Here is a 25,693-nt window from a genome sequence, read left to right as displayed (position 1 = left end):
AAATATTCACTAAAAACAAAAAAAATAAAAAACTCAGTTTTTAGAAAACTGAAACCAATCACACTGAAGATCATCAATTTTTTCCAGTTTTAAAATTGAGAACATTATCAGTTTTTTCATTTTTCAATTTTGCACATCAATGTTTCATCATCATGCACCTTTATAGACATAAAATTTTTGATTTTGAAAAAAAAATTATTCAATTTTTTCAAAAAAAAAAACTTATAGGTTTTTTTTTTTTTTTTTTTGTTCTTTCAATTTGAAAAGTGATGTTTTGAAGTTTTCAAAATCAAAATAAATGTTAAATTATCATGTAACTTCATATATAATTACAAATGATGAACAATCATTATTTGAAGGGCAATTTCGACTATTAAAAATTTAATTAAACTTGAAGGTCCAAAAATCTTAGTTAAGACTTAAAGAAGTATAAGTTCATAAATTAAAACTTGTGTGTAAATGCCCCAAAATTTATTATTGGTTTGGCATAAAGTAAATAATATAAAAAGTCAAAAAATCACTATCATATTTAAGTCACATCATCTTATTTAAATCACATCACATCTCTAACATATCACATCAAACCCAACCCAAACCCAACTCATATAAGCCAATAAGTCAAAAAGTACACTTTTTTAGAACATCCTTAACCAACTATCTAATTTCATTTCCAAAAACACAATAATAACATTTTGACAGCTAATATATTTCATCCCTATCCTAAATTTTTGTCTCTAAAATTTTTAATTTATTGTAATGATGTTTGAATCACATTATTTATTTCTAAAATACAAAAGTTATACAATTTGTATCAACAAAAAAGTGAACCCAGGGTGGGTACATAGAGGTGTTTGGTGTGGATCATAGAGAATGATTATAACTTACTTTAGTTTTAGAATTTGTGTCAGATTATTTAGTACAACTTCTACTTACAGTTTTTTAGGCAAAAATAACTTAAATAAACTGAGAAAAGTTGATTATTTAGAAGTTGAGGAAGAAATATTTTTAATTTTTACATTTTAATTATCAACTTTTAACTTATAATAAATTGCACCAAATAGCACCAATAGCTTAAACTAGAGCTTCTGCTTTCACAATCAATTATATAACGAAAATTTTTATTTGAACAACACTGACGCTACTTCTATTAAGTAATTGAGAGACGTGGACATCTCACCGAAATTGAAGTAAACATTCCGAAAGAGAGAGAGAGAACAACAAAAATTGTAAACAAAATATAAGTGAAATTTTTTCTATCTCTTTTCATCTTTCCAAAAAAAAATTTAACTTTATAATTTAAATAAAGTAAATTATCAATAGATCTTAATAGTTAAACTTAATTTCTATCAACTCCTATTGTAAATAAGTCTTAGTAAAATTGTTGTTAAAAATAATTTTTTGTGACGATTTTTTTACATATGTCGCTAAAAATTGACAGTTAGTAACTTTTTTCTGTCACGATTTTTATAAATTTTTGCTAAAACTTATAATTAGTGACAAATTTTTCAAACTATTGTTAAAAGTTGAAAATTAGTAATATTTTTATGACAGTTATTTTAAACTATCATTAAAACTTATAATTAATAACATTTTTTTGTGATAATTTATTAACAGTCGTTAAAAATTAACAATTAATAACTTTTTTAATAGTGTTAAATAAAAACATTATTAATTTCTATAAGATCAATTAAATAATAATTTTACCTATTAAAATATACAGGTAAATCTCCCATTTAAATCTAGCGACAAACACAATCTTACATTTTACTATTATTTATTGGTCTATCTTTAAAAAACATTCGAGCGGACCAACTTGAAATTATGGGCGGACCTAACCGGAGATAGGGGGCGGAAGCCCACATTCCCACTTTAATATTGTTGTTTTCTATGAAATATTTAATACAATGGTCCCCCAAAATTTTACATTTCTCAAAGTAGCCTATCATCTCCATAGTCCATAATGCACAATACATTAAAGATTGTTTTAGAATACTTATACAAATAATTTAGTTTCTTGATAATTATTTTAAATTGTTCTTCAATGATTCAAATTGAACTGAGTAGTAGGTTATTTAAATTTGTGATGAAAATTTTATGAGTTTTAAAATGCATTTAAGTATTGTGTGTTTACTTTTTGAGTCGATTTGAAATGAATTTTAATTAAATTCATCACGAATTGAATTCAAGTAATTTGATTTTTTTATTACACGCACCTTCACTAATCTTGAGGTCCTGAAATTAATGACCAGACAAACGTTTAGTGGCCTCAAGGTTTGGGATATTTGACTTTTGTGAAATTTGAACATGCAACCTTTTAGGAAGTAAGCTTTTTGATTACCTTCTCCTCCCGCTAAGTCAATCCCCTTGGGATTAATAAATTGTTCAACTCAACTTAAAAACTAAACAAATTTTAAAATATATTTAAGTTTTGATTGTTCACCAAATGAGTTGATGTCAAACAAGCATATTATAACAAATTAAAATTTTAAAAACAAAATTAGTGATGAAATATTTTTGGGTAAATTACATTGACACCCCTTGAGATTTTTATTTAATACAAATTTTTCTCCTACGTTTGAAAAATTACATTTACCCCCTATCAAATTAAAATGATATATTTGCTCCTTAACTTTTATACATATAAAATAATGCTAATATTCTATTCATGTCATTTTAAAAGAAATAACAATCATCTTCTTTGGTTTAACTCACACAAAAAATTGAATTTCTTTCTTTTTAGTGTTTTTTTATTTTTACTAAAAAAAATTTAATATTTTGACGAATTTTTTTATTTTTTAAATACACCTAATCTAAATATACTTAAAAGTATAATATTTCATGATTTTTTTTTCAATTCACCAAATACAAAAATACAAAAATTCAGTAATACTGTAATAAATGCAAATGGTGGTGTTTGATAATACTGTAATAAATATAAGTGTATAGACAAAAAAGAAAAATGATAGTGAAAATAAAAATAAAAAATTATATTCATACATTAAAATTTATGCAAAAATATTATAAAAATATTGTGATGGTGATATTATTGTAAATATAAATCATATTTATGGATGTTTTGTTTTAAAGTAGAAGGTCACCATTAAGCTATATCATTATGTTTGAAAATTTTATATAAAATTTATGTCTGTATATCATTACTCAATAAGAATATGTTCAGGCAGAATTTAATGATAGAAAATTGTAGAATGTAGTCATGATGATAGGAAGAAGAAATAGTAGAAAAAAAAGGCAAAATGGTCAGTTAAAAAATTTTAAAGTATGACATCAGCTATTCAAGGGACAATTTGTAATGAGATTACAAATCTCAGGGAGGAGAATGTAATTTTTCAAACGTGAAGGGAAAATCTGTATTAAACAGAAATCTCAGGGGGTGTCAGTGTAACTTACCCAATATTTTAATTGTGGAAAGTGCCATTGTTATTTTTTTAGTAATAAAATTAGACATTTTTTAACGAATTATTATCTTTTTAGAACCAAAAATTTCGTTAAACATTTTTGGCATGAAATTATTTGAAAACATATCAAAAACTTGGGAAGTAGAAAAAATAATTACAAATTCATAAAAAGTATAACACTTATTTGCACAATCCAATGCATAAATCACTTGTACTTTTATAAGTTTGTAATTATGTTTTTTACTTTCCATCTTTTTGATATTTTCTCAAATTATTTGGTCTCTAAAAATATATTTATTAACAATTTTTTAAAATTTTTATACAAATAAAATTGATATTCTGATATTTTTATAATAAAATTTTCATTTTCAAGAGAAAAAAAATTTAATCCTGAATATTGCAATCACGCAATTCATATATAAACAATTCTACATTTATTTAGGTTTTGTTTGGTTGGGGGATTTGAAAAGGAATTTGAAAAAGGAAAATGAAAAGTTTTATAAAATTATGTGAAATGTAAGTATATTTTATTCACATTTCGCCTACATTTTTCCTTTTCCTTTTCAAATTCCCCAACCAAACACAGCGTTAAAATATTTTTAAAATTTTATACAAATAAAATTGATATTCTTATATTTTTATAATAAAATTTTCATTTTCAAGAGAAAAAAAAAAATTAACCCTGAATATTGCAATCACGCAATTCGTATATAAACAATTCTACATTTATTTAGGCTTTGTTTGGTTGGAGTATTTGAGAAGAAATTTAAAAAGAAAAAATAAAAAGATTTGTGAAATTATATGAAATGTAGGTATATTTTATTCATATTTTACCTATATTTTTCCTTTTCCTTTTTAAATTTCCAATCAAAAACAGAGTTAAAATTTTACTAACAACGTTACTTACTTACATGTTGAATATTTAAATATCGTTACTTTTTTAACAATTTTACATTTAGGCTATTATATATTTAATAAGATTAATAGTATATGTAAAATTATTCTTTATATATTGATGAGACATTATTGATAATTGAATTAAAAGTAGCGACACATCCTCTAATTCACACCAACCCCACGGCCTAGCTTTAGACCATCCCATCTCTAATAACATGGCCTACTTTTAGACCTCAGAATTTACAGTTGATCTCAAGCTTCCTTAAAACCGTTGAACCCTCCAATTATGTTTACTACTCTATTTAGTAAGCAAACATGTTATCAAATTTTGCAACTTACATTTTATTTTATTTTATTATGCTAGAATACAACTCTAAAATTTTGGAGTTTATATTACTTTCCGACCACATGTTTTATCTCTCAAAACTCTATTTTTCTTGGCAAAGACTTTTCAAATTTCAAAACTCTAATGGTTCCTATAGTTTGAGATTTATGTCACTTTAGTTCTTAATTTTTTAATTGTGACATATTTGATCTTGAATTTTAAATCTTTTTTCAAATAAGAATAATTGAAGATATCATTACTTAATTTCAATAACAAAATCGTTAATTTGATAAAATATAAACTAATTTGACAAAAATAAATGTCACAAAATATTTTTAAAAATTATTTCTACCCACTAAAGATAAAATTATGTAAAATTGATAAATTTTTTAGATTTTTATTTACTTATTTATTTACTAAATTAATTTTTATTATATGTTTTGATGATGATCAAGTAATGTGTAGTTGTTTTTATTTTCATTAAATTAGTATTTATTTTTTTAAAAGTCAACTATAGCGACAACTTTAATATCATTATTAAACCAATCCATTAAATCAAAAAATTCAAAACTAAAAGCATTTCATATATTAAATATATCGATTACACATTAAAATTCTAACAATCACCCATTACACGATCATCATCTAAACACATAATAAAAATTAATTTGATAAAATAAATAAATAAATAATTGTCTAAAAGATTTATCAATTTTACATAATTTTATCTTTTGTGGGTAGAAATAATTTTTAAAAATTTTAAAACATTTTTTCGATATTTATTTTTATCAAATTAGTTTATATTTTACTAAATTGACAATTTTGTCCTTGAAATTAAGCAATTATATCTTCAATTGTCCTTATTTAGAACAATATTCAAAATTCATAGTCAAATGTGTCACAATTGAAAAATCGGGGACCAAAATGACATGAGCCCCAAACTATAGAGACTATTAGCGTAATTCGCTCAGTATTTTTTGAGATAATTGTTGAAAAATTCAAGATAATAAGGGTATAAAGCATTAGGTTTAATGGAATTTTTTGTTGATAAAAAATTCACATTTTGTGAAATAGTTTGGGGAGAAATCCTTTTAATAGTTTTGGAAGACATTTTATTTCTAATTTTATCTCTTACTTTATCTGTTGACTTTCATTGACTATTAGTTCAAATTTTTTCCCTATCTGTTCAAATTTTTTTTATCTGCTCAAATACTCAAAAAAAAATTTATCTGTTCATATTTTTTTCCTACATGTTTACTTTTTTAATCTTTTAATTCAAATTTTCCTTACCTGTCTAATTTATTATCTACTCAAATTTTTTTGAATACTTGTTTACTTTTTTTTCCTTATCTCTTCAAATATTTGACCAAATATGATCGGTTGAAATTCTTTATTTGTTCAATTTTTTCCTTTATTTGTTTAACTCCATAAGGAACTTTGATCATTATCTATTCATATTTTTTGAACAGATCTACCTTTCCTTTTATTTGTTCAATTTGTTTCTATGATGTTTTGCTGCTCCAGATCATGGATGTTGCAATGCCCTAACTACACTCACAGATCCACCCAAACCTCAGTTATTCATTACTCAAAACATTAACATGACCAATTAATAAAACATGCATCTTGGCATCCTTTTAGTGAAAAACAAACAACTCATACATTGAGCATTAGCCAGAGACATCATCACAAGCAACAAGGAGAGATGTGATCCAACACATAACTATAATAAATCATCATTGCATCTCAAGAGGGAAGCAAGTAAGATGCTTTAGATTCCCAACATTAATGCATGGTAGATCAACAGAATAACACAACTTTATGTTACGGTAATTCACAAAATGCGTTAAGATCCTCTAGAGTGAAATCACTACAAGAAAAAAGATTTTTTGGTGACGAAAAAAATTTCGTCTCCAAATATACATGTTTTAAAGATAAAAGTAAGATTTTGTCTCCAATTGTAGTATTTTTAGAGAGAAAAACCAAATTTCGTTACCAAATGCTTAAAATCATTAAAACAATAGGTGATGAAAATTTTATTCGTCTCTATATTTTATTTTTTGTCGCAAAAAAAATTTCCGCCCTTGAAAAATTTCGCAGAATGTTTGCGCGCCATTTCAAAGACGAAAATTTTCGTCACCATTATATAAAATTTTCCTCAAGGAAATAATTTTGTCTCCTATAGTCTTATTATGCAAAACGACGTCGTTTCATGCTATAACTGAGAAGCCCTCTTTGTTTGCCCAAATCAGTTCCTATTTTGCAAAGCCCTCTTTGGGTTAGACATGAGTACCTGTTTAAATGGATTTTTCTTCCACCATTGCCACCACTCCAACACCACCACCATCTCTGCCGCCACGGATCTATTACTACCGCCGCTACTGCTGCCACCACTCCACCACCACCTCCCCTCCACTTCCATCGCCACAACCACCAGTACTCCACAACCACTATCGCCACTTCTTTACTACCGTTGTCACTCGACCACTACTATCTGTTGGAAAATTTATAAAGAGGTAGTTGTGAATTGAAATAGACTCCATTTTGAATGAAAGGGTATAAACTTTCATGGTCTCTTCTTGTTTTATAGAAAGGGTCAAACCTCCTTTTGAATGAAAGGGTGCAAACCTTTCATGGTGTCTCTTTATTTTAAAGGAAGGGTTATGTCCCTTCTTCATACATTTTCTATTCAAATTGAATAGGTGCCAACAAAGCCTATATAAAGGCAGCCCCATTCCAATTTTGATAGATTCCGAAAATTCATTTTCCTTTCTTTCATTTTGCTCTCTTGCGTCCTTTATTCTTCATATTATTTTAGGGAAAATTTCAGAGAGTTATAGAACACAAAGTTCTAGTTCGCCAGACAAATTTGTTTGAAGTGCTACTACAAATTTGTAAAGATCATTGTATCCTGAGAGATAGACGCCACACAACCGTAAGCACCGTAGCAGGGCGAATTTGTCTTAAGACCAGAGTGTCGCACACTCAACTTGGTCTTGTAATTTTATTTGTTTCAACAAAATAATTTCTGTAAGTTTTATTTTATTTTGTTTGGATTATTTCTGTTTATTTTATTTACACAGAAGATTGTTCCAACAATCTTAAGACAGACTCGAATTATTCTGTTTACAGAATTTTTCATTTTTTTCCTTTTCTCTTTCTTCTTTTAAGAAAATTATTTTCTGTGGATTTACAAAATAATATCTGGTTGGAAAAACAAATAGTGATTATATGCTATTTGACAGATAGTAGGGGTGGGCGCGGGTCGGTTACGGCCACGGAACCTCCAATCCGCCATCCGTCCGCCAAATTGGCGGATTGAAGAAAATCAATCCGCATCCGTTCGCCAATCCGGCGAATGTGGATTGAGCGGATTGGCGGTTTGGCGGATGGATGCGAATCGGTTTGGCGGTTTAAAATTTTATAAATTTTCAACATAATTCAACTTGTGCACTTCCTCAAAAAAAAAAAGTATTACAGTCAATGACTTAAAAAAGTATTACAATCACTGTATGCCTTATTTAAAGAAAGAAAGTTTGAAACTTTATAACATCACGATCACTTCATGCCTCATTCACATATTACAATCACAGCATGATTCATCCACATAAAGTATTACAATCTGTGATTCTTAAAATATAATAACAATTCAAACCACTAAAACCATGAACAAAGCAGTATTTACATATGTTTTTGAAAATAAAAACCAACTAGCATATATCATATTTTCTATTTATTATTTTTAGAGTTATATTTAAAAACTAAAAAATATAGATGAATAATACGTTTATTTTTTTCAATTCAAAAAATATATTTAAGTTGAAAACTTTTTTTCAACAGAATATTTAAACTATTTTTCAATTGAAAACACAAACATAATATTTAAACAAATTGAAAATACAAAATCTTATAAATTACTAGGGGTGCTCGCGATTTGGCGGTTTGGCTGTTTGGTTGCGGCCACAAAATCTCAAATCCGCCATCCGTCCGCCAAATTGGCGGATTGAAAAAAATCAATCCGCAACCGTCCGCTCGTCATCACGCATCCGTCCAAAATGCGGCGGATCGGTTCGGTTCGGTCGGTTTTGGCGGATCGGTATATCCGCTGCTCACCCCTAACAGATAGTAGTAATATACTGTCTCTTTCTTTGACAACTAGTAGTACGATACTGGTGTCATTAACAATTCAGAATATATTTTTGTGAAATTTTTTCAGAAATTAATTTTGGGTTTCAGAAATTATTTTCTAAGTTTTCATTAATTAAAATTCTGTTTTAGTATTTTAATTATTGAAGTGTTATAGAAATTAATTTTCTATGTGGAATTAATTTGGTTAAATAAAATTTTATTTTATTTCCAAATTAATTGAAAAATAAAAGCTATTTTCTTATTTCTTTTATTTTACAGAATTTAATTACCTGTGTGGGATTAATTTGGTTAAATAAAATTTTATTTTATTTCTAAATTAATTGGAAAATAAAAATTACATTCTTGTTTCTTTTATTTTTACAGAATTTAATTATGTGAATTTGGATTAGTTTTCTGTGTAAAATTAATTTGGTTAAATAAAACTTCCAAATTAATTGAAAATAAAAGTTAAATTTTGTTTTGTTTTGTTTCTTTTATTTTAACAGAATTTATTTCTGTAGTTTGGTTTAATTTGTTTAAATAAAATTTTATTTTATTTTCAAATTAATTGGAAATAAAAGTTACAATTTTGTTTCTTTTATTTTTACAGAATTTAAAATTCTGTGTTTTTTGGTTTAAATTTTCTGTGTAGTATAAAATTTTAATTATAATCTTATTTTATAATTTAGAATTTATGGCTACTAAAACTGGTCAAACTAATATTCTAACCAGTACTGGTATGGAGATTGCCATTACGCCAACCTCTCCTTATGTTGGGACTGTGCCAGTGAATCATGGTGAAAAACCATAGAAGTTCTTAGGAACTGTTTTTAAAAGATGGCAGAAGAAAATGCTATCTAAAGGAGGGGAAACTAAAAAGTACAAGTTTAATGACATGTGTTACATTTGTAACAAAGAGAAACATCGGGTCAAAGATTGCCGTTACAAACGTAAAGGCAAAGGAAGATCAAGTAAGAAGGTTGCTAAAGCCAAAATGACCAAAATGGATAAATTTCCAATGGTGTAGCTGTCATAAATCTTTCTGCAGTTGTTTCCAAGGCAAATCTTGTCGGAAATCTTAAAGAATGATGGGTGGACACTGGTGCTACTCGCCATATCTGTGCCAACAAAAAGATGTTCACATCTTATTCTACAGTGAACAATGGTGAACAACTTTTTATGGGCAATTCCTCAACTTCCAAAGTTGCAGGACAAGGAAAGATTGTACTCAAGATGACATCTGAAAAGGAACTCACTCTCAATAATATGCTGCATGTACCGGACATACGCAAGAATCTTGTTTCCGGATCTTTGTTGAGTAAGAATGGGTTTAGGCTAGTTTTTGAAAGTGACAAGTTTGTATTTACCAAAAACGGGATGTATGTAGGAAAAGGTTACATGTCTGATGGCCTTTTCAAAATGAATGTAATGATTGTTGTACCCTCTGGTATTAATAAAGACACATATTCTTCTTACTTGCTTGAGTCTTCAAATTTATGGCATGGTAGATTAGGACATGTTAATTATGGATCTTTACGTAGATTAATTAATATGGAATGTTTACTTAAATTTGACATTGATTCAAATCATAAATGTGAAATTTGTGTTGAGGCAAAATTATCTAAAACTCCTTTTCATTCAATTGAAAGAAGTACGGAACCACTTGAACTAATTCATAGTGACATTTGTGATTTTAAATCAATTCAAACTAGAGGTAGGAAAAAGTATTTTATCACTTTTATAGATGACTATACTAGATATAATTATGTTTATTTAATTCAAACCAAGGATGAAGCTTTGGAAACTTTCATTCAATATAAGAATGAAGTTGAAAATCAACTTAGTAAGAAAATCAAGAAGCTTAGAAGTGATAGAGGTGGTGAACATGAATCACCTTTTGGTGAGTTTTGTAAAGAACATGGAATAATTCATCAAACTACTGCTCCTTACTCACCTCAGCAAAATGGAATTGCTGAAAGAAAAAATAGGACTTTAAAAGAAATGATGAATGCCACGTTAATAAGTTCTGGATTACCTCAGAACTTGTGGGGGGAAGCAATACTTTCTGCTAATTATATACTTAATAAAGTACCCCGAAAGAAAGTGAATCAAACACATGAATTGTGGCATGGAAGAGTACCATCCTACAAATACTTAAAAGTGTGAGGGTGTTTGACTAAAGTGGCTATTCCTAGTTCTAAAAAGACTAAGATAGATCCTAAGACCATTGATTGCATTTTCATTGGTTATGCCAAGAATAGTAGTGCATATCGGTTTTTGATTCATAAATCAGAACATTCCGAAATGCATGTAAATACTATTATTGAATCTCGGAATACATCTTTCTTTGAACATGTATTTCCAAATAAGACTAGACAAGAGACTAGTAACAATAAAAGATCTCATAATGCTATTACTAGTCAGGATCAAGAACATGATCAAGAACAAGAGTTAGATCAAAATGAGGTAGAGGAACTTAGGTGTAGTAAACGTGCTAGAACCTCAAAATTTTTTGGTCCAGATTTCCTAACATTTTTTTTAGAAAATGAGCCTTTAACTTTTAAAGAGGTTATGTTTAGTCCTGAAGCTCCTTTATGGAAAGAAGCTGTCAACAGTGAAGTTGAATCCATCTTGCAAAATCACACTTGGAAATTAGTGGACTTGCTACCAGGTTGTAAACCTCTTGGGTACAAGTGGATTTTCAAAAAGAAAATGAAAGCGGATGGATCAATTGACAAATACAAGGCAAGACTTGTGGTCAAAGGTTTTAGACAAAAAGAAGGTCTTGATTACTTTGACACATACTCACCGGTTACTAGAATAACATCCATTAGAATGCTAATTGCCATTACATCTCTATACAATCTAGAAATTCATCAAATGGATGTTAAAATTGCTTTCTTAAATGGTGAGTTAAATGAAGAAATTTACATGGAATAACCAGAAGGTTTTTCTGTTCCAGGAAAAGAAAAGAAAGTATGTAAATTAGTTAAATCATTATATCGTTTAAAACAAGCGCCAAAGCAATGGTATGAGAAATTTGACAAGGTAATGATGTCAAATGGATTTAAAATTAATAAATGTGACAAATGTGTTTATATTAAAAATACAGATAAAGGTTATGTCATTGTATGTCTTTATGTAAATGATATGCTCATCATTAGTAGTAATAATGACATGATTAAAACTACCAAAAAAATGTTGAATAAACATTTTGACATGAAGGACATGGGCATTGCTGATGTAATTCTTGGTATGAAAATTACCAAAATATCAGAAGGATATGCTTTGTCACAATCTCATTACATTGAGAAAATACTTGACAAATTCAGCAAAGATGATGATCATCTTGCTAGAACTCCCTGTAGATGTTAATTTGTATCTTTCTAAGAATGTACAGGAAAGTATTTCTCAATTAGAGTATGCCCAAATTATTGGAAGCTTAATATACTTGATGAACTGCACTCGCCCGGATATAGCTTATGCAGTAAGTAAATTAAGTAGATATACGAGTAATCCGAGAGTATAACACTGGAAAGCAATTATAAGGGTTCTAAGATATCTCCGATTTACTCGTAACATTGAGCTTAATTATACTAGATATCCAGTAGTACTTGAAGGATACTGTGATGCAAATTGGATATCAGATACTAGAGACTCGAAGTCCACCAGTGGGTATGTCTTTATTCTTGGTAGGGCGGCTGTATCTTGGAAATCTTCCAAACAGACTTGCATTGTTAGGTCTACTATGGAATCAGAATTCATAGCATTAGACAAAGTTGGGAAAGAAGCAGAATGGCTTCGCCACTTCCTTGAAAATATTCTAGTATGGCCAAAACCGGTGCCTGCTATATGCATACATTGTGATAGTCAATCTGCAATAGGTAGAGCACAGAGTCATATGTATAACGGTAAGTCTCGACATATTCGTCGTCGACATAACACCGTAAGACAACTACTCTCTAATGGAATTATTTCCATAGAATATGTTAAGTCTAAAGACAACATAGCGGATCCACTAACCAAAGGGTTAGCAAGAGAGTTAGTTGAGAATTCATCGAGGGGAATGAGACTTAAGCCTATTTAATAAGAGTTACCTCAACGACAACCCAGCCTAGTTGACTGGAGATCCCAAGATCTAGGTTCAAAGGAACAACCGAGTTGTGAATAAGTCAGAAGGATCATTGGGGAGTCTAACTCCTACCTATTTCTATGATGAAATAGTAATGTCTGCAGCGTTTTAGGTTAAGTAAAATTTTAATGATTCTTATATCTAGGTAAACCTAGTGGAGTATGGCAGGATATTCTTCATAAGAATCACCTATGTGAGTGTGAACTGGGTCGGTTCTATGAGATTTGTGCAGGGCTACAAGTCTTTAGAGCACTCATGAAAGACCAGGTTGTTCAGGGCCAAAATGAACACAATAGTGAGAACTAAACTGCGTCTGGAGATATACTGTGTGAGTTCTATTGTCTTGGTTTACACAAATGGCTGAACAGTTCAAGACATCATGTTTACTGGTTAGCTAGTAAATCCGATAGTGTCTCACAAGGGAAGGTTCAAAGCCAAAAGCTACCTATCCTTTGCAGAATATTTCTAATTTCTGTACTCTTTGTATTTACATCATGTTGTTTCATTTTCTCTCTGTCAATTTCATTCATGTGGGGGATTGTTGAAAAATTTATAAAGAGGTAGTTGTGAATTGAAATAGACTTCATTTTGAATGAAAGAGTGTAAACTTTCATGGTGTCTTTTTGTTTTATAAAAAGGGTCAAACCTCCATTTGAATGAAAGGGTGCAAACCTTTCATAGTGTCTTTTTATTTTAAAGGAAGGGTTATGTCCCTTCTTCATACCTTTTCTATTCAAATTGAATAAGTGCCAACAAAGCCTATATAAAGGCAGCCCCATTCCAATTTTGATAGATTCCGAAAATTTATTTTCCTTGCTTTCATTTTGCTCTCTTGCGTCCTTTATTCTTCATATTATTTTAAGGAAAATTTCAGAGAGTTATAGAACACAAGGTTCTAGTTCGCCGGACAAATTTGTTTGAAGTGCTACTACAAATTTGTGAAAATCATTGTATCTTGGGAGATAGACGCCACTCAACCGTAAGCACCATAGCAGGGTGAATCTATCTTAAGGACAGAGTGTCACACACTCGACTTGGTCTTGTAATTTTATTTGGTTCAACAAAATAATTTCTATAAGTTTTATTTTATTTTGTTTGGATTATTTCAGTTTATTTTATTTACACAGAAAATTGTTCCAACACTATCACTACTACCACTACCTATCTTCGACCACCACCATCACCACTCTACCATTGCCACCACTAACTCTCTTCCACCACTATTACTACCACTGCCACTGCCGCCACTTTACCATCATCACCATCACCGTTACACCACCACCACTACTACTTCACCACCACCATTACTACCAGTGCCACTACTCCACCATCGCCGCCCCTGCCATTGCATCACCACCACTACCACCATCACCTCTCTACTACTTCCACTACCACGACCACTAACACTATCCCACCACCACCATTACCACCGTCGTCGCTACTATTTTTCTTCCACCACCACTGCCTTATTTTACCACTACTGTTGCCACCACTCCACTTCCACCGCCGCCGCTCCATTACCACCACCACTCCTCCACCGCCGCCACCACTAGCATTCTATCTTCACCGAACCCACTTAAACCTCTTTTATTAAATAGGTGAGTTCAAATCGATTTCATTTGGTTTCTATTTTCGAAAACTATTTTTCAAGTTTCAATCCTTATTTTTTTAATTTTTAGTGAACTTTTTTAATATTGTAATCAATTTTTAATTGATTAAAATATATTTTAATTGATTAAAGTATTGAAAAATTTCACTAAAAATTTTAAAAAAAAATACTAATTAAAAACTCAAAAAATAATTTTTAAAAATTAAAACAAATTTTTAATACAAATCCTATTTTGATTTGTTCAAACCCACCCATTTGCCAAGTCGTCGTCGACGACGACGACAACAACCACAACCAAAAACTAACAAATTATTCCCAAAATTTCCCCCTTCTTTTCTTCTTCTTCTCCTCTTGCTCATGGTCGCTCATATGTCTCTCTGTCGCGCTCATCTCTCTCTCTCTCTCTCTCTCTCACACACAACGACGTAGGGTAGCAAAGGCGGCGGTGTGCAGTGGCGTCTAGCCGCGAAAGTATCTCTCTCAGTCTCTCTCTCTCTCTCTCTCGTTCTTGTTTACAGCTGATTAACTGAATGCCGACTCAAACCCTTGTTCTCATCTCCATCTCTTGTCTCTTGTCTCTCATCCCTCTTTCTCCCTCACCCCTAATTTATGAACCCTAACAGGTTTTTTTCTACACAGTGCAGTCGTTGCTCTCAATCACTAGCGCCACTAGCTTCGCTACTCTCAAGTAACTCATTTTCACTCTCATTCTCTCTCTATTGCTCCCCAATTTGTGGTTTTGATTTTTTTTTTTATGTTTTTTGAAGTAATTTTGAAGAGCTTATTTGGTGTGTATATATATATATGAACTTGATTCTTTGATAGTATAATTTCTTTTTTCCTCAGAATTTTAGTAATTTTCTTTGATTCTTGTGGTTCTTGGAAATACTATGAAATTCCTAAATATATATATATATATATATATATTAGCATCCCCAAGATTATCATACTCTGTTAGTGATTTAGAGTATCTAATCTACATTAGGTGAGATTCTGTAGCAGGGGAATAAGATGATTCATTGCTATAGCTAATTAGTAGTGACTTGGTGGGTGGTTTGCTGCTATACATGGCTGGGTTTAGCTGTTGCACTTGGCTGAGTTCTTGCTAAATTAAGCTACCTCACTTGGCTAAGTTATTCTTCAACAAACAGGGTTGTGCCATAGGTGTTTTGTTTGTGTTTTTCCCATGAGTTTCTTTGTTTGTGCTGCTCTTTTGTTCTCCTGGTTTCTCGCAATAGTGCTTTTGATGTAACAAAAAAAAAAAACTGATACTGTTGCTAACATGATTTCCAAAGAAGGGCCAAAGAAAAAGATAACAAAAAAAAAAGAAAAGAAAGGGTGGTTTTCTTCCATGTTCCAGAGGTACATTATTTTGCCTCATTCATCATCATTTTTTTATTCAATGCTTGATAAAGTTGGTTGATTTGTATCATAATTTTAAAAACAAAAAACAAAAACAAAAACAAAAACAAAAAAAAAAAAAAAAAAGGAAAAAAAAGAAAAACAAACAAACAAAGAAAGCAAAACAAAAAACCAAGAGAACTTTCCTTTTTCCGGTTCGTTTTATTGGGGAAATGCAAATCATCTATTGGACATCAATAACAGGATTTCTGTTGGATTGATTTGTATGGTTAAACCAATCAAACTATTAAAATCCAAAATTTAGATTTCATTCATTTTATATTCATATAATATATAATAATATAATTGAAAAAGAAGAAGAATGTTATGTTATTGATGTTTTAAATGTAGTGTGCACGACTTAGTGAGAGCATGTCTCTCTTTCAATCCCTTCTCTTGTTAAATGATGCCTTTTTCATTGCTATTATAGTGTCTTTTTCCCCCCCTCAAATTCTAGTTGTGTGTTGAGGTTTAACTATGACATGATGTGGTAACCTCTTATGTTTAGAATTATTAAAGAAAGTTTACTTGTCACTTTAAGATGATATATCTGAAAAAGTTATTGCTGAAAACTTCAAATGTTGTTACTTGTGATGCTAAGAAGTCACAGTTTGGACTTGAAAAAATTTTGAAAAATGAAAAGTAAAAGAAGTCAGTTTGGGAACTTTGTTTTCCTCACATTTTTATAGTGGGAAAAACTGTTGGATTTTTATAGATGGTCCATTTTATTATACTAAAACACTAGTTTGGTGGAAAAACTAGATGTAGCTTGAATGGTTTCGTGAAACGAAAAATTTGAAACTAGTTTGGTGTTCATAGAGAAAGAACAAGCAGCCAAAGAAACTAGTAAGACAAAAAATAAAATAAAAAGAAAACTCATTCAATGGTCCATAGATTTTCTGCTGTAATATTATTTTTAGAGTTTTGGCTACACAATCCTTAGTTGGCTGCAAGCAAATCAACAAATTCACATTGTAGGAACTAGGCCTCTAAATAATTTGGAGCTTGTTGCCCCTCTCTGACTTTTCCTTCAATTTTTGTATCCTAATAATATTTTGATTTCAATTATAGTTCCTGCAGGTTAGAGAGCCAAAGACAAGCAACTTTGTTACTTGGGCAATTTGCTGCTACAGATTCAGACTGTAAAGTGGAATGAAATAGTTTTTTTACAATTTAAAATAGAATTTTAAATTTTTTGAACACATCCCATTCCACTGTTATACACTCTTTGTTATAGTTTTATATATGATTTGTACAGGTGCACATTGTTCAAAAAGGTGTTGTCCAACAACTAATTCAGATGCTTCAGTCCCCGCACGCACCCGTGAGAGAGTTAACATTTGCATTGGGAGCTTGGCACAGGTTTTTATCCTAATTGAGATGTTTTTGTTTTGTTTAAAAGAAAAAAGGTTTAATTTGAATGAGGTCCAATTATCTTTGGTTTTTTTTTAATATTTATTTTCCTTAAGAGATTGAAAAGGTTTTGTGTAATTTTCTCTTTACGAGCAAACAGTTGGCCTATTGGTCGAAATGTATTGTGCGGTGATCTTTGGAATTTTCCTTTAAAAGGGTAAATTTCTAATTGGATTGTACTGGTGAAGTTTTTTGAAAATAACTTAATGTACCCAATATTTTAATTGTGGAAAGTGCCATTGTTATTGTTTTAGTAATAAAATTAGACATTTTTTAACGAATTATTATCTTTTTGGAACCAAAAAATTCGTTAAACTTTTTTGGCATGAAATTATTTGGAAAAATATCGAAAACTTGGGAAGTTGAAAAAATAATTACAAATTCATAAAAAGTATAACACTCATTTGCACAATCCAATGCATAAATCACTTGTACTTTTATGAGTTTGTAATTATGTTTTTTACTTTCCATCTTTTTGATATTTTCTCAGATTATTAGTCTCTACAAATATATTTATTAACAATATTTTTAAAATTTTGTACAAATAAAAATTGATATTCTGATATTTTTATAATAATATTTTCATTTTCAAGATAAAAAGAAAATTTAATCCCGAATATTGCAATCAAGCAATTCATATATAAACAATTCTACATTTATTTAGGCTGTGTTTGGTTGGGAGATTTGGAAAGAAATTTGAAGAGAGAAAATGAAAAGACGTGTGAAATTACGTGAAATGTAAGTATATTTTATTTACATTTTTTCTTTTACTTTCTAAATTTCCCAACCAAATACGACGTTGAAGTTTTACTAACAATGTTACTAAAAGCATACATGTTGAATATTTAAATATGGTTGCTTTTTTAACAATCAATCACAGTCTTGTTAGAATAGTAGAGAGAGAGAGAATAATATGTATTATATTGAATGAATTATATTAAATGAATTGTATTGAATAATTGTAGAGTTGAATGTATTCTATACAATAGAAGACATGTATATATAGGCTGAGAAAAAGTATCTTACTAGAAACCTAATTATGAGAAAGAGTATCCTACTAGAAACCTAATTATAGCTATTTCTAAATATATCTAGGAAATTAATACCTAATATATTTAGAAATACCACATATACATTAACATCTCCCATCAAACTCAAGGAGGATAAACATCTTGAGTTTGGAGAGAGAAACTGAAACATGAAATAAAATTAAATAAAATAAAAGGCAAATAGATTGCAAAATCTGAATGGGAGCGCAAATGGCGCTTCAAATAGATCAGAGGCCAGAACTAAAGTCGGGAAACAGTTTATGGTCATGTCGGACCATTGTAAGAACTGGCTGAAACTAATGTTAGGTCAATTTGAGGTCGTGCCAGACCAATATAAAAACTGGCTGGAACTAACGCCGAGAGACAGTTTATGGTCGTGTTGGACCATGTAGGAACTGGCTGGAACTAACGTCAGGACAGTTTAAAGGAGTCATGCCGGACCGATATAGGAGCTAACCGGAATCAATGTCGGGACAGTTTGAAGGGGTCATGCCAGACCGATGTAAGAGCTAACCGGAATCAATGTTGGAACAATTTAAAGGGGTTATGCCGAACCGATGTAGAGACAGTTTAAAGGGGTCATGCCGGACCGATGTAGAGAACTGTACGTTGAACCAGCAAGCGTGGCACACACATAACTAATGACGTGGTGCTGAACGATGATGGCAATAGATAATTGAGTGCGCTAGGGGATGGCTTGGATAGTGCGCCAGGAGGCGACTTTGGTGGTGCGCCAAGAAGACGACTTAAAGGGTGTGGCAAAAGAAGACGGCTTAGGTAATGTGCCAATGGGGCGGCTTAGAGAGTGCGCCAAAAGAGGCGGTGCACCAAGGAAACGGCTTAGATGGTGCGCCAATGAGACAACTTAGTGGTGGTTTGGGACTTAAGTGGTTCACATGGTATATCACCATGCTCACCATGATATAGGTATAATACCCCCCCTCAAACTCAAATAGGTTTGAACATAGAAACTTATTTGTGGTTAAAACAGAGGGAAAGACAGAGTGGAGCAGAAGCGGAAAAAAAAATATGATAGAGATATTTAAGGTAGGAGTAAACCAGCGGATAAAGGAAGAGATCACCACAAAGCGATATTGACAGGAAAATATGACAACTGAATAGGTTGAGGTCCGGTGGGCGGCCAAAGCAAGGCTATCGCCTGTCAGTAAGGCGAAAACACCAAGAACTTAACCTATAGCTCTGATACCATGTTGGAATAGTAGAGAGAGAGAATAATATATATTGTATTAAATGAATTGTATTGAATAATTGTAGAGTTGAATATATTCTATACAATAGAAGGCATGTATATATACGCTAAGAAAGAGTATCCTACTAGAAACCTAACTATGGCTATTCCTAAATATATCTAAGAAATCAATACCTAATATATTTAGAAATACTACATATACATTAACAAGTCTATTGTATATTTAATAAGATTATTAATATATGTAAAATTATTCTTCATATATTGATGAGACATTGTTATTGATAATTGAATTAAAAGTAGTGCCACACCCTCTAATTTTGTCCCCCCGACTCTATCTCTAATAACATGGCCTACCTTTAGACCTCAGAATTTACAGTTGATCTCAAGCTTCCTTAAAACCATTGAACCCTCCAATTATGTTTACTACTCTCTTTAAGCTTCCTTAAAACCATTGAACCCTCCAATTATGTTTACTACTCTCTTTAATAGGCAAACATGTTGTCAAATTTTGCAACTTACATTTTATTTTATTTTATTCTGCTAAAATACAACTCTAAAATTTTGGAGTTTATATTACTTTCCAACTACATGTTTTATTTCTCAAAACTCTATTTTTCTTGGCAAAGACTTTTCAAATCTAAATTTCAACTCTTTTTAAGGCAATAGTTAAGGTAAAAACTGTTCAATGCACTTTTCTTTAATTAATTTATTAAATGCAAAAAGAAAATGAGAAAAAGATATCAATGAGAGAAGAAAAAATAAAAAGCCCCTAATTTGGGGGGAAAATCAATGGGGTAAATAAGCATTTTTTCATCAAAATTTAAATTAAAGAGCTAATTGTTGAAAAATTCAAAATAATTAGGATATAAAGCAATAGGTCTAATAGATATTTTTTATTAGTGAAAAATTCACCTTTTGTAAAATAATTTGGTAAGAAATCATTTTAATAGTTATGGAAGACATTTTGTTTCTAATTTTACCCCTTACTTTATCTGTTGACTTTCATTGACTATTTGTTCAAATTTTTTCCTTATCTATTCAAATTTTTTTTCTATCTGTTCAAATTTTTTTTCCTACATGTTTACTTTTTTAATCTTTTAATTCAAATTTTCCTTATCTGTCTAATTTATTATTTGCTCAAATTTTTTGAATATCTGTTTACTTTTTTTCCGTATCTCTTCAAATATTAGACCAAATATGATTGGTCGAAATGCTTTATTTGTTCAATCTTTTCCTTTATTTGTTTAACTCCATAAAGAACTTCCATTATTATCTGTTCATTTTTTTTTAACAGATCTACGTTGCCTTTTATTTGTTCAATTTGTTTCCAAGATGTTTTGCTGCTCTCGACAATCATGCATTGTTGCAATGCCTTAACTACACTCACAGATCCACCCAAACTCATTAATCAAAACATTAACGTGACCAATTAATAAAACATGTATCTTGGAATCCTATTAATGAAAAACAAACAACTCATACATTGAGCATTAGCCAGAGACATCATCACCAGCAACAAGGAAAGTTGTGATCCAACACATAACTATAAAAAATCATCATTGCACCTCAAGAGGGAAGTAAGTAGGACGCTTTAGCTTCCCAACAGAGTAATGCTAGAGGTCCTAAAAATTCTACTAATGTTGTGTTTGATTGGGAGATTTGGAGAAGGATTTGGAAAGGAAAAGAAAAACACTGTGTGAAACTAAGTGAAATGTAGGTATATTTTATTCACATTTCACCTAACTTTTCTCTTTCCCTTTCCAAATCCCTCCTCAAATCTTCCAACCAAACACAGCGTAAAAGTTTTACCAAATGTCTCACATGGGTGTGGGACCCACACAATGTGGTCCCATGTGGGTCCCCCACCTATGTGAGACATTTAGTAAAACTTTTGGTAGAATTTTTGAGACCTCTAGCATTTTTGATAGTGAAATGGTAGAGAGATCTCCTACACTGAATTTATGAGGGTGCAGACACTTGTTCCACTAACGGAACCAAAGATTGAGATCAATCCCTCACCAAAATATCGTTGTTTTGGTGAGAAAAGTTTTAAATAAAAAAAAAAAAAAAAAAAAAAAAAAAAAAAAAAAAGTGAAAAGAGAAACGAAGAGAGAGAGAGAGAGGACACAACCACCGAAGTAAATACTTTCTCCCACCTAAAAAAAGAAAAGAAAAAAAACCTTCCAGATACAGTCAAGCTTTATAGAACCATGAATTGCAAGAAAGAGAGAGAGAGAGAGGACACAACCACCGAAGTAAATACTTTCTCCCACCTAAAAAAAGAAAAGAAAAAAAACCTTCCAGATACAGTCAAGCTTTATAGAACCATGAATTGCAAGAAAGAATCAAACAAATTCACAAGCAAAATGTAGTTTCTCAATAACTTTTCTTGATCATCAGACACTACCTGTCAAAAGATAAGAACAAACCCATGAAGATAAACAAGAGAAAAGCAAAAAATGGCCTATAAAAAGCAGAGACCTTAAAGCACAGACCCGCTTCTTTCTCACTCACTACTAGTAGCAGTTGGATAGTTGAAGTTAGTAGAAAAGAAGACGAAACCCTTGTGTTCCTGTGATGGGTTGGTTCTCTTGTCTGTTTCTTACAAGCCCTTTCTCTTCACCAGAAATCCCAGCAAGTCTTTTGTTTTGTGGAACCCATCGATCAGATCATACAAGGAAATTTGGCCCCCTTTTGAGTTCAATGACTTTGGACTTCACGGAATTTGTTACGATCCCAATATTGATGATTACAGGGTGATTATTCACTGGCAATACATTCAAACCCATGTTTTGATTTATGGTTCGAAAAGCAATTCTTAGAATACGATTACTGAACCCTGTTATTCAATTTTGGTTAACCGAATTGGGGTTCTTGTGAATGGTGTTCTTCATTGGGTTATGGCTTCGAAAGAACTCCGGCACAGAAGGAGAAGGAGAAGAAGAAGAAGAAGAAAAAGAAAGGAGAAGGGGAGGGAAGGGGTAGGGTCGCCGGGAGGGAAGGAAGATGCGCCGGAGATGGAGAAAAACTCTGGTCTGGTGGCTGTGTGTCCTCTCTCTCTCCCTTCGTTTCTCTTTTCACGTTTTTCCTTCCTTTTTTTTTCAAATTTCCCCCACCAAAACGATGTCGTTTTGGTAAGGGTTGATCTTAATCCTTGATCTGGGACAGATGTCACGCCCTCATAAATTCACACTCTACTATTTCACACTAGAGAATCTTAACGCTCTCTAACATGCATAGAAAGAAGAAGTCCGCTATTAAATTAAAACTAATCACCTGACAATTCATATACTAGAGAGAAATGGTAAATTACAGATATATATTTACTTAAAATACGAATTATTTTTTGTAATTTAAAAAATTATAAATATTTTTTTATCAAAATTTTTTATTTAATAAAATTAATTAAAAAAAGTAAAATTTTTAACTATTTTCTTATATAATAATAAAATTATTTAAATTATTAATTAAAATAAAATTTTAATATTAATAAAAATAATTAATTAACCTGACAATTTATTAATAAAATGACATATATGTTATGAGAAAAAACAATAGTGATTCTTGGTAAGAACAGTATAATCATAAACTCTATAATCACCTTGCTATTTTGGTCGGGCTTTGAAGGATCCAGATCCGGCACCACCGCCGTCTCGTTCACCGCCATGTGAGAGACAACGTTTCTAACTCTCTCTCATTTTGCTTCTATTCTGTGTTTGAATAAGGGAGAGAGACGATGGAGAGAGAGAAATCTCGCCCCTTTTTCCTCTTCGTAATCTGGACGAGATCACAAATGATGCGGTGGCGGCGGAGAGAGATCTACCATCAATGGCAAAGCTCTGGTTCGAGAGAGGAGTAGTAGCGGCACGGCTGGAGAAGGATGGCGGCGGACGAGGGTGTGAAAATCTGTTGTTTGGCGAGACAAGGATCGGGAGGCAGAGGAGGAGCGGCGGCAGTGGTGGCAAGTTTCCAGCGGATGGCGGCGTCTGGGACAGAGATTGGAAGCGCTATGCCATAACCGAACACGCAATGGAATCTCAAAGGCAAATCTGTTAGCCATCGCGATTAATCCATCTTCAAAAACCAAATCCGTCACCATCGCCGACTCTTGGATCCTCCGTCGCAGACAGTGACATCCATCATGCGCCGCCGCCCTTCGGCACTGCTGCGTCGATTTGGAGAGGAGAGGAGAGAGAGAGAGACAAGCGGTGAGGGTTTGGTGAGCAGGAGAGTAGGGAGAGTAGGGGTGTTGGCGGTTGGTTGCGGGCGGTTTTAATTCGTTCATCACCAAATTAATAGATTAAAAAAAATTAATCTACATTCGTCTACTGGGTTAATGGATATAGGTTGAATAGATTGACAGATAAATGGATGAGAATTAATTTAACGGTTTAAATTTTTATAAATTTTAAATATAATATAACTTGTCAATATTTTTGTTGATGTAACAATCCAACTCAACGTAACTAAAACAATATCAAGTAAATTTTCAAATACGAATAATAAATACATATAAAAAAATCATGTATTATCAAAATTATTTCATTACTTTTTTTACTAAAAAACTATTTATTTAATTTTTTTTAAATACCAAATACCAAAAATACTAAATATAAACACTTATCATTTAATAAAAGGATTTTCAAATTGAAAATATAACAGAATATCTAATTTTTTTTTCAATTGAAAATATAAATAGAATATTTAAACAAATTGAAAATACAAAATCTTACAAATTACTAGGAGTACTAGCTATTTGGCAGTTCGATTGCGATCAAAGGAACCTCAAATCCGTCATCCGTCCAAAACTAAGCAGATTGGAAAAAATTAATCTGTAATCGTCCACTTGTCATTATGCATCCGACCAAAATGCGACGGATCAGTTCGGTTTGGACGGATCAGAGTATCCGCTACTTACTCTTACAGGAGAGAGATGAGAAAAACAAAGACGACAGGAAGTGAGAGGAGTGGTTAGAGTTTGGTTTGGTTTTGATACAATATATATGGATAATTTGGTCATTTTCATAGAATTTGTCCTTACGAACATAATGTTTTAGAGGATGGACCTTTGGACAAAAAAAATCTTAATTTGGATTTATAGATCAAGTACTCTAACTTAAAATCAAAATAATAATTTCTAAAGATATTGGGAGCAGTTGCCCCACTCATACACTCGTCATTTCTTACCAAAATGTTAGAAATCTTTATAAGTTTTTTTTTTTTCATCAGATATTCGGGTCAATTTATACGCACTTCGACTAATTTTATAAGTAATTGAGTCTTAAGTAGTTAATTTTTAAACTAATCAATAATTGACGTGGAATAATTAAATAAATTTCAAGATCATGTTTTAAGAGTTTCAAACTTTTTACCGCTCATTTGATGATGCATGCTCGATTTTGATTTGATTCTTTTTTTCTTTTCCTTTTTTTGTCAATATATAGGAAAGTAATTATATTATGAGAAATATTTATATCATCAAACAGACTGTTAACCCATAATAACTAAAAAGTCAATAAAATCTATTAGCCAAACGAATGCATCAGAATAGTTCACACTGAATAAATTTCAAGACCATGTCTTAAGAGATTCAAACTTTCACCGCTCATTTGATGATGCATGCTCAATTTTGATTTGATTCTTTTTTCTTTTTCTTTTTTTTTCGTTTTTGTCAACGGTAGTGCTACTAACATATGTTATGACATTATTATTGACCCCATCCATTATACAAATTACAAATTCTCAAAATCTCTAAAATTATGTCACATGATCTGTTAGTATACTAATTAGGCCTCGTTTGGGAACAGGCTAATTTAGTAACTTTTTGGCTATTTGGCTAAAAAGGTAGATAAAAAAAACTTGTATGTTTGGGATGACTTTTTGGCTAATTACGAAAAGATGTGCAAAAAGCAGAGAGAAAAGAGAATATTTGACTTTTTGATATGAGTTGTTGGCTTTTTAGCTAATTGGCTAAAAAAGTAAGTCCCCAAACGGGGCCTTAGTATACCAATTAGTACATATAGTATTATTCTTTTGTCAATAGATAGAAAAGTAATTACATTATGAAAAATATTTAAAAATAATTATTAACTAGTCCAATTAACTAGACT

At 31.1% G+C, this 25,693-nt stretch overlaps 1 long non-coding RNA gene and 1 other non-coding gene across 2 annotated transcripts; one reads left to right on the top strand and one right to left on the bottom strand.

Moving 5' to 3' along the window:
• Positions 1–14,832: 14,832 nt before the first annotated feature.
• Positions 14,833–17,523, top strand: LOC114312417 (uncharacterized). Its single transcript, XR_014356144.1, has 4 exons — positions 14,833–14,978; positions 15,147–15,195; positions 16,980–17,050; positions 17,167–17,523. It is a non-coding gene; the product is annotated as an uncharacterized LOC114312417 (transcript).
• Positions 17,524–21,915: 4,392 nt separating this feature from the next.
• LOC114312416 (uncharacterized) lies at positions 21,916–23,796 on the bottom strand. Its single transcript, XR_003646830.2, has 2 exons — positions 23,185–23,796; positions 21,916–22,350 (listed from the first exon to the last, which is right to left on the bottom strand). It is a non-coding gene; the product is annotated as an uncharacterized LOC114312416 (long non-coding RNA).
• Between the last annotated feature and the right edge of the window lie 1,897 nt (positions 23,797–25,693).

The sequence above is a fragment of the Camellia sinensis genome, chromosome 15 (genome assembly GCF_055761805.1).
Source record: "Camellia sinensis isolate YWXY chromosome 15, ASM5576180v1, whole genome shotgun sequence".
NCBI classification, from domain to species: Eukaryota; Viridiplantae; Streptophyta; class Magnoliopsida; order Ericales; family Theaceae; genus Camellia; species Camellia sinensis.
The sequence above is the reverse complement of the archived record's forward strand: the minus strand, read 5'-3'. Positions and strand labels throughout refer to the sequence as shown.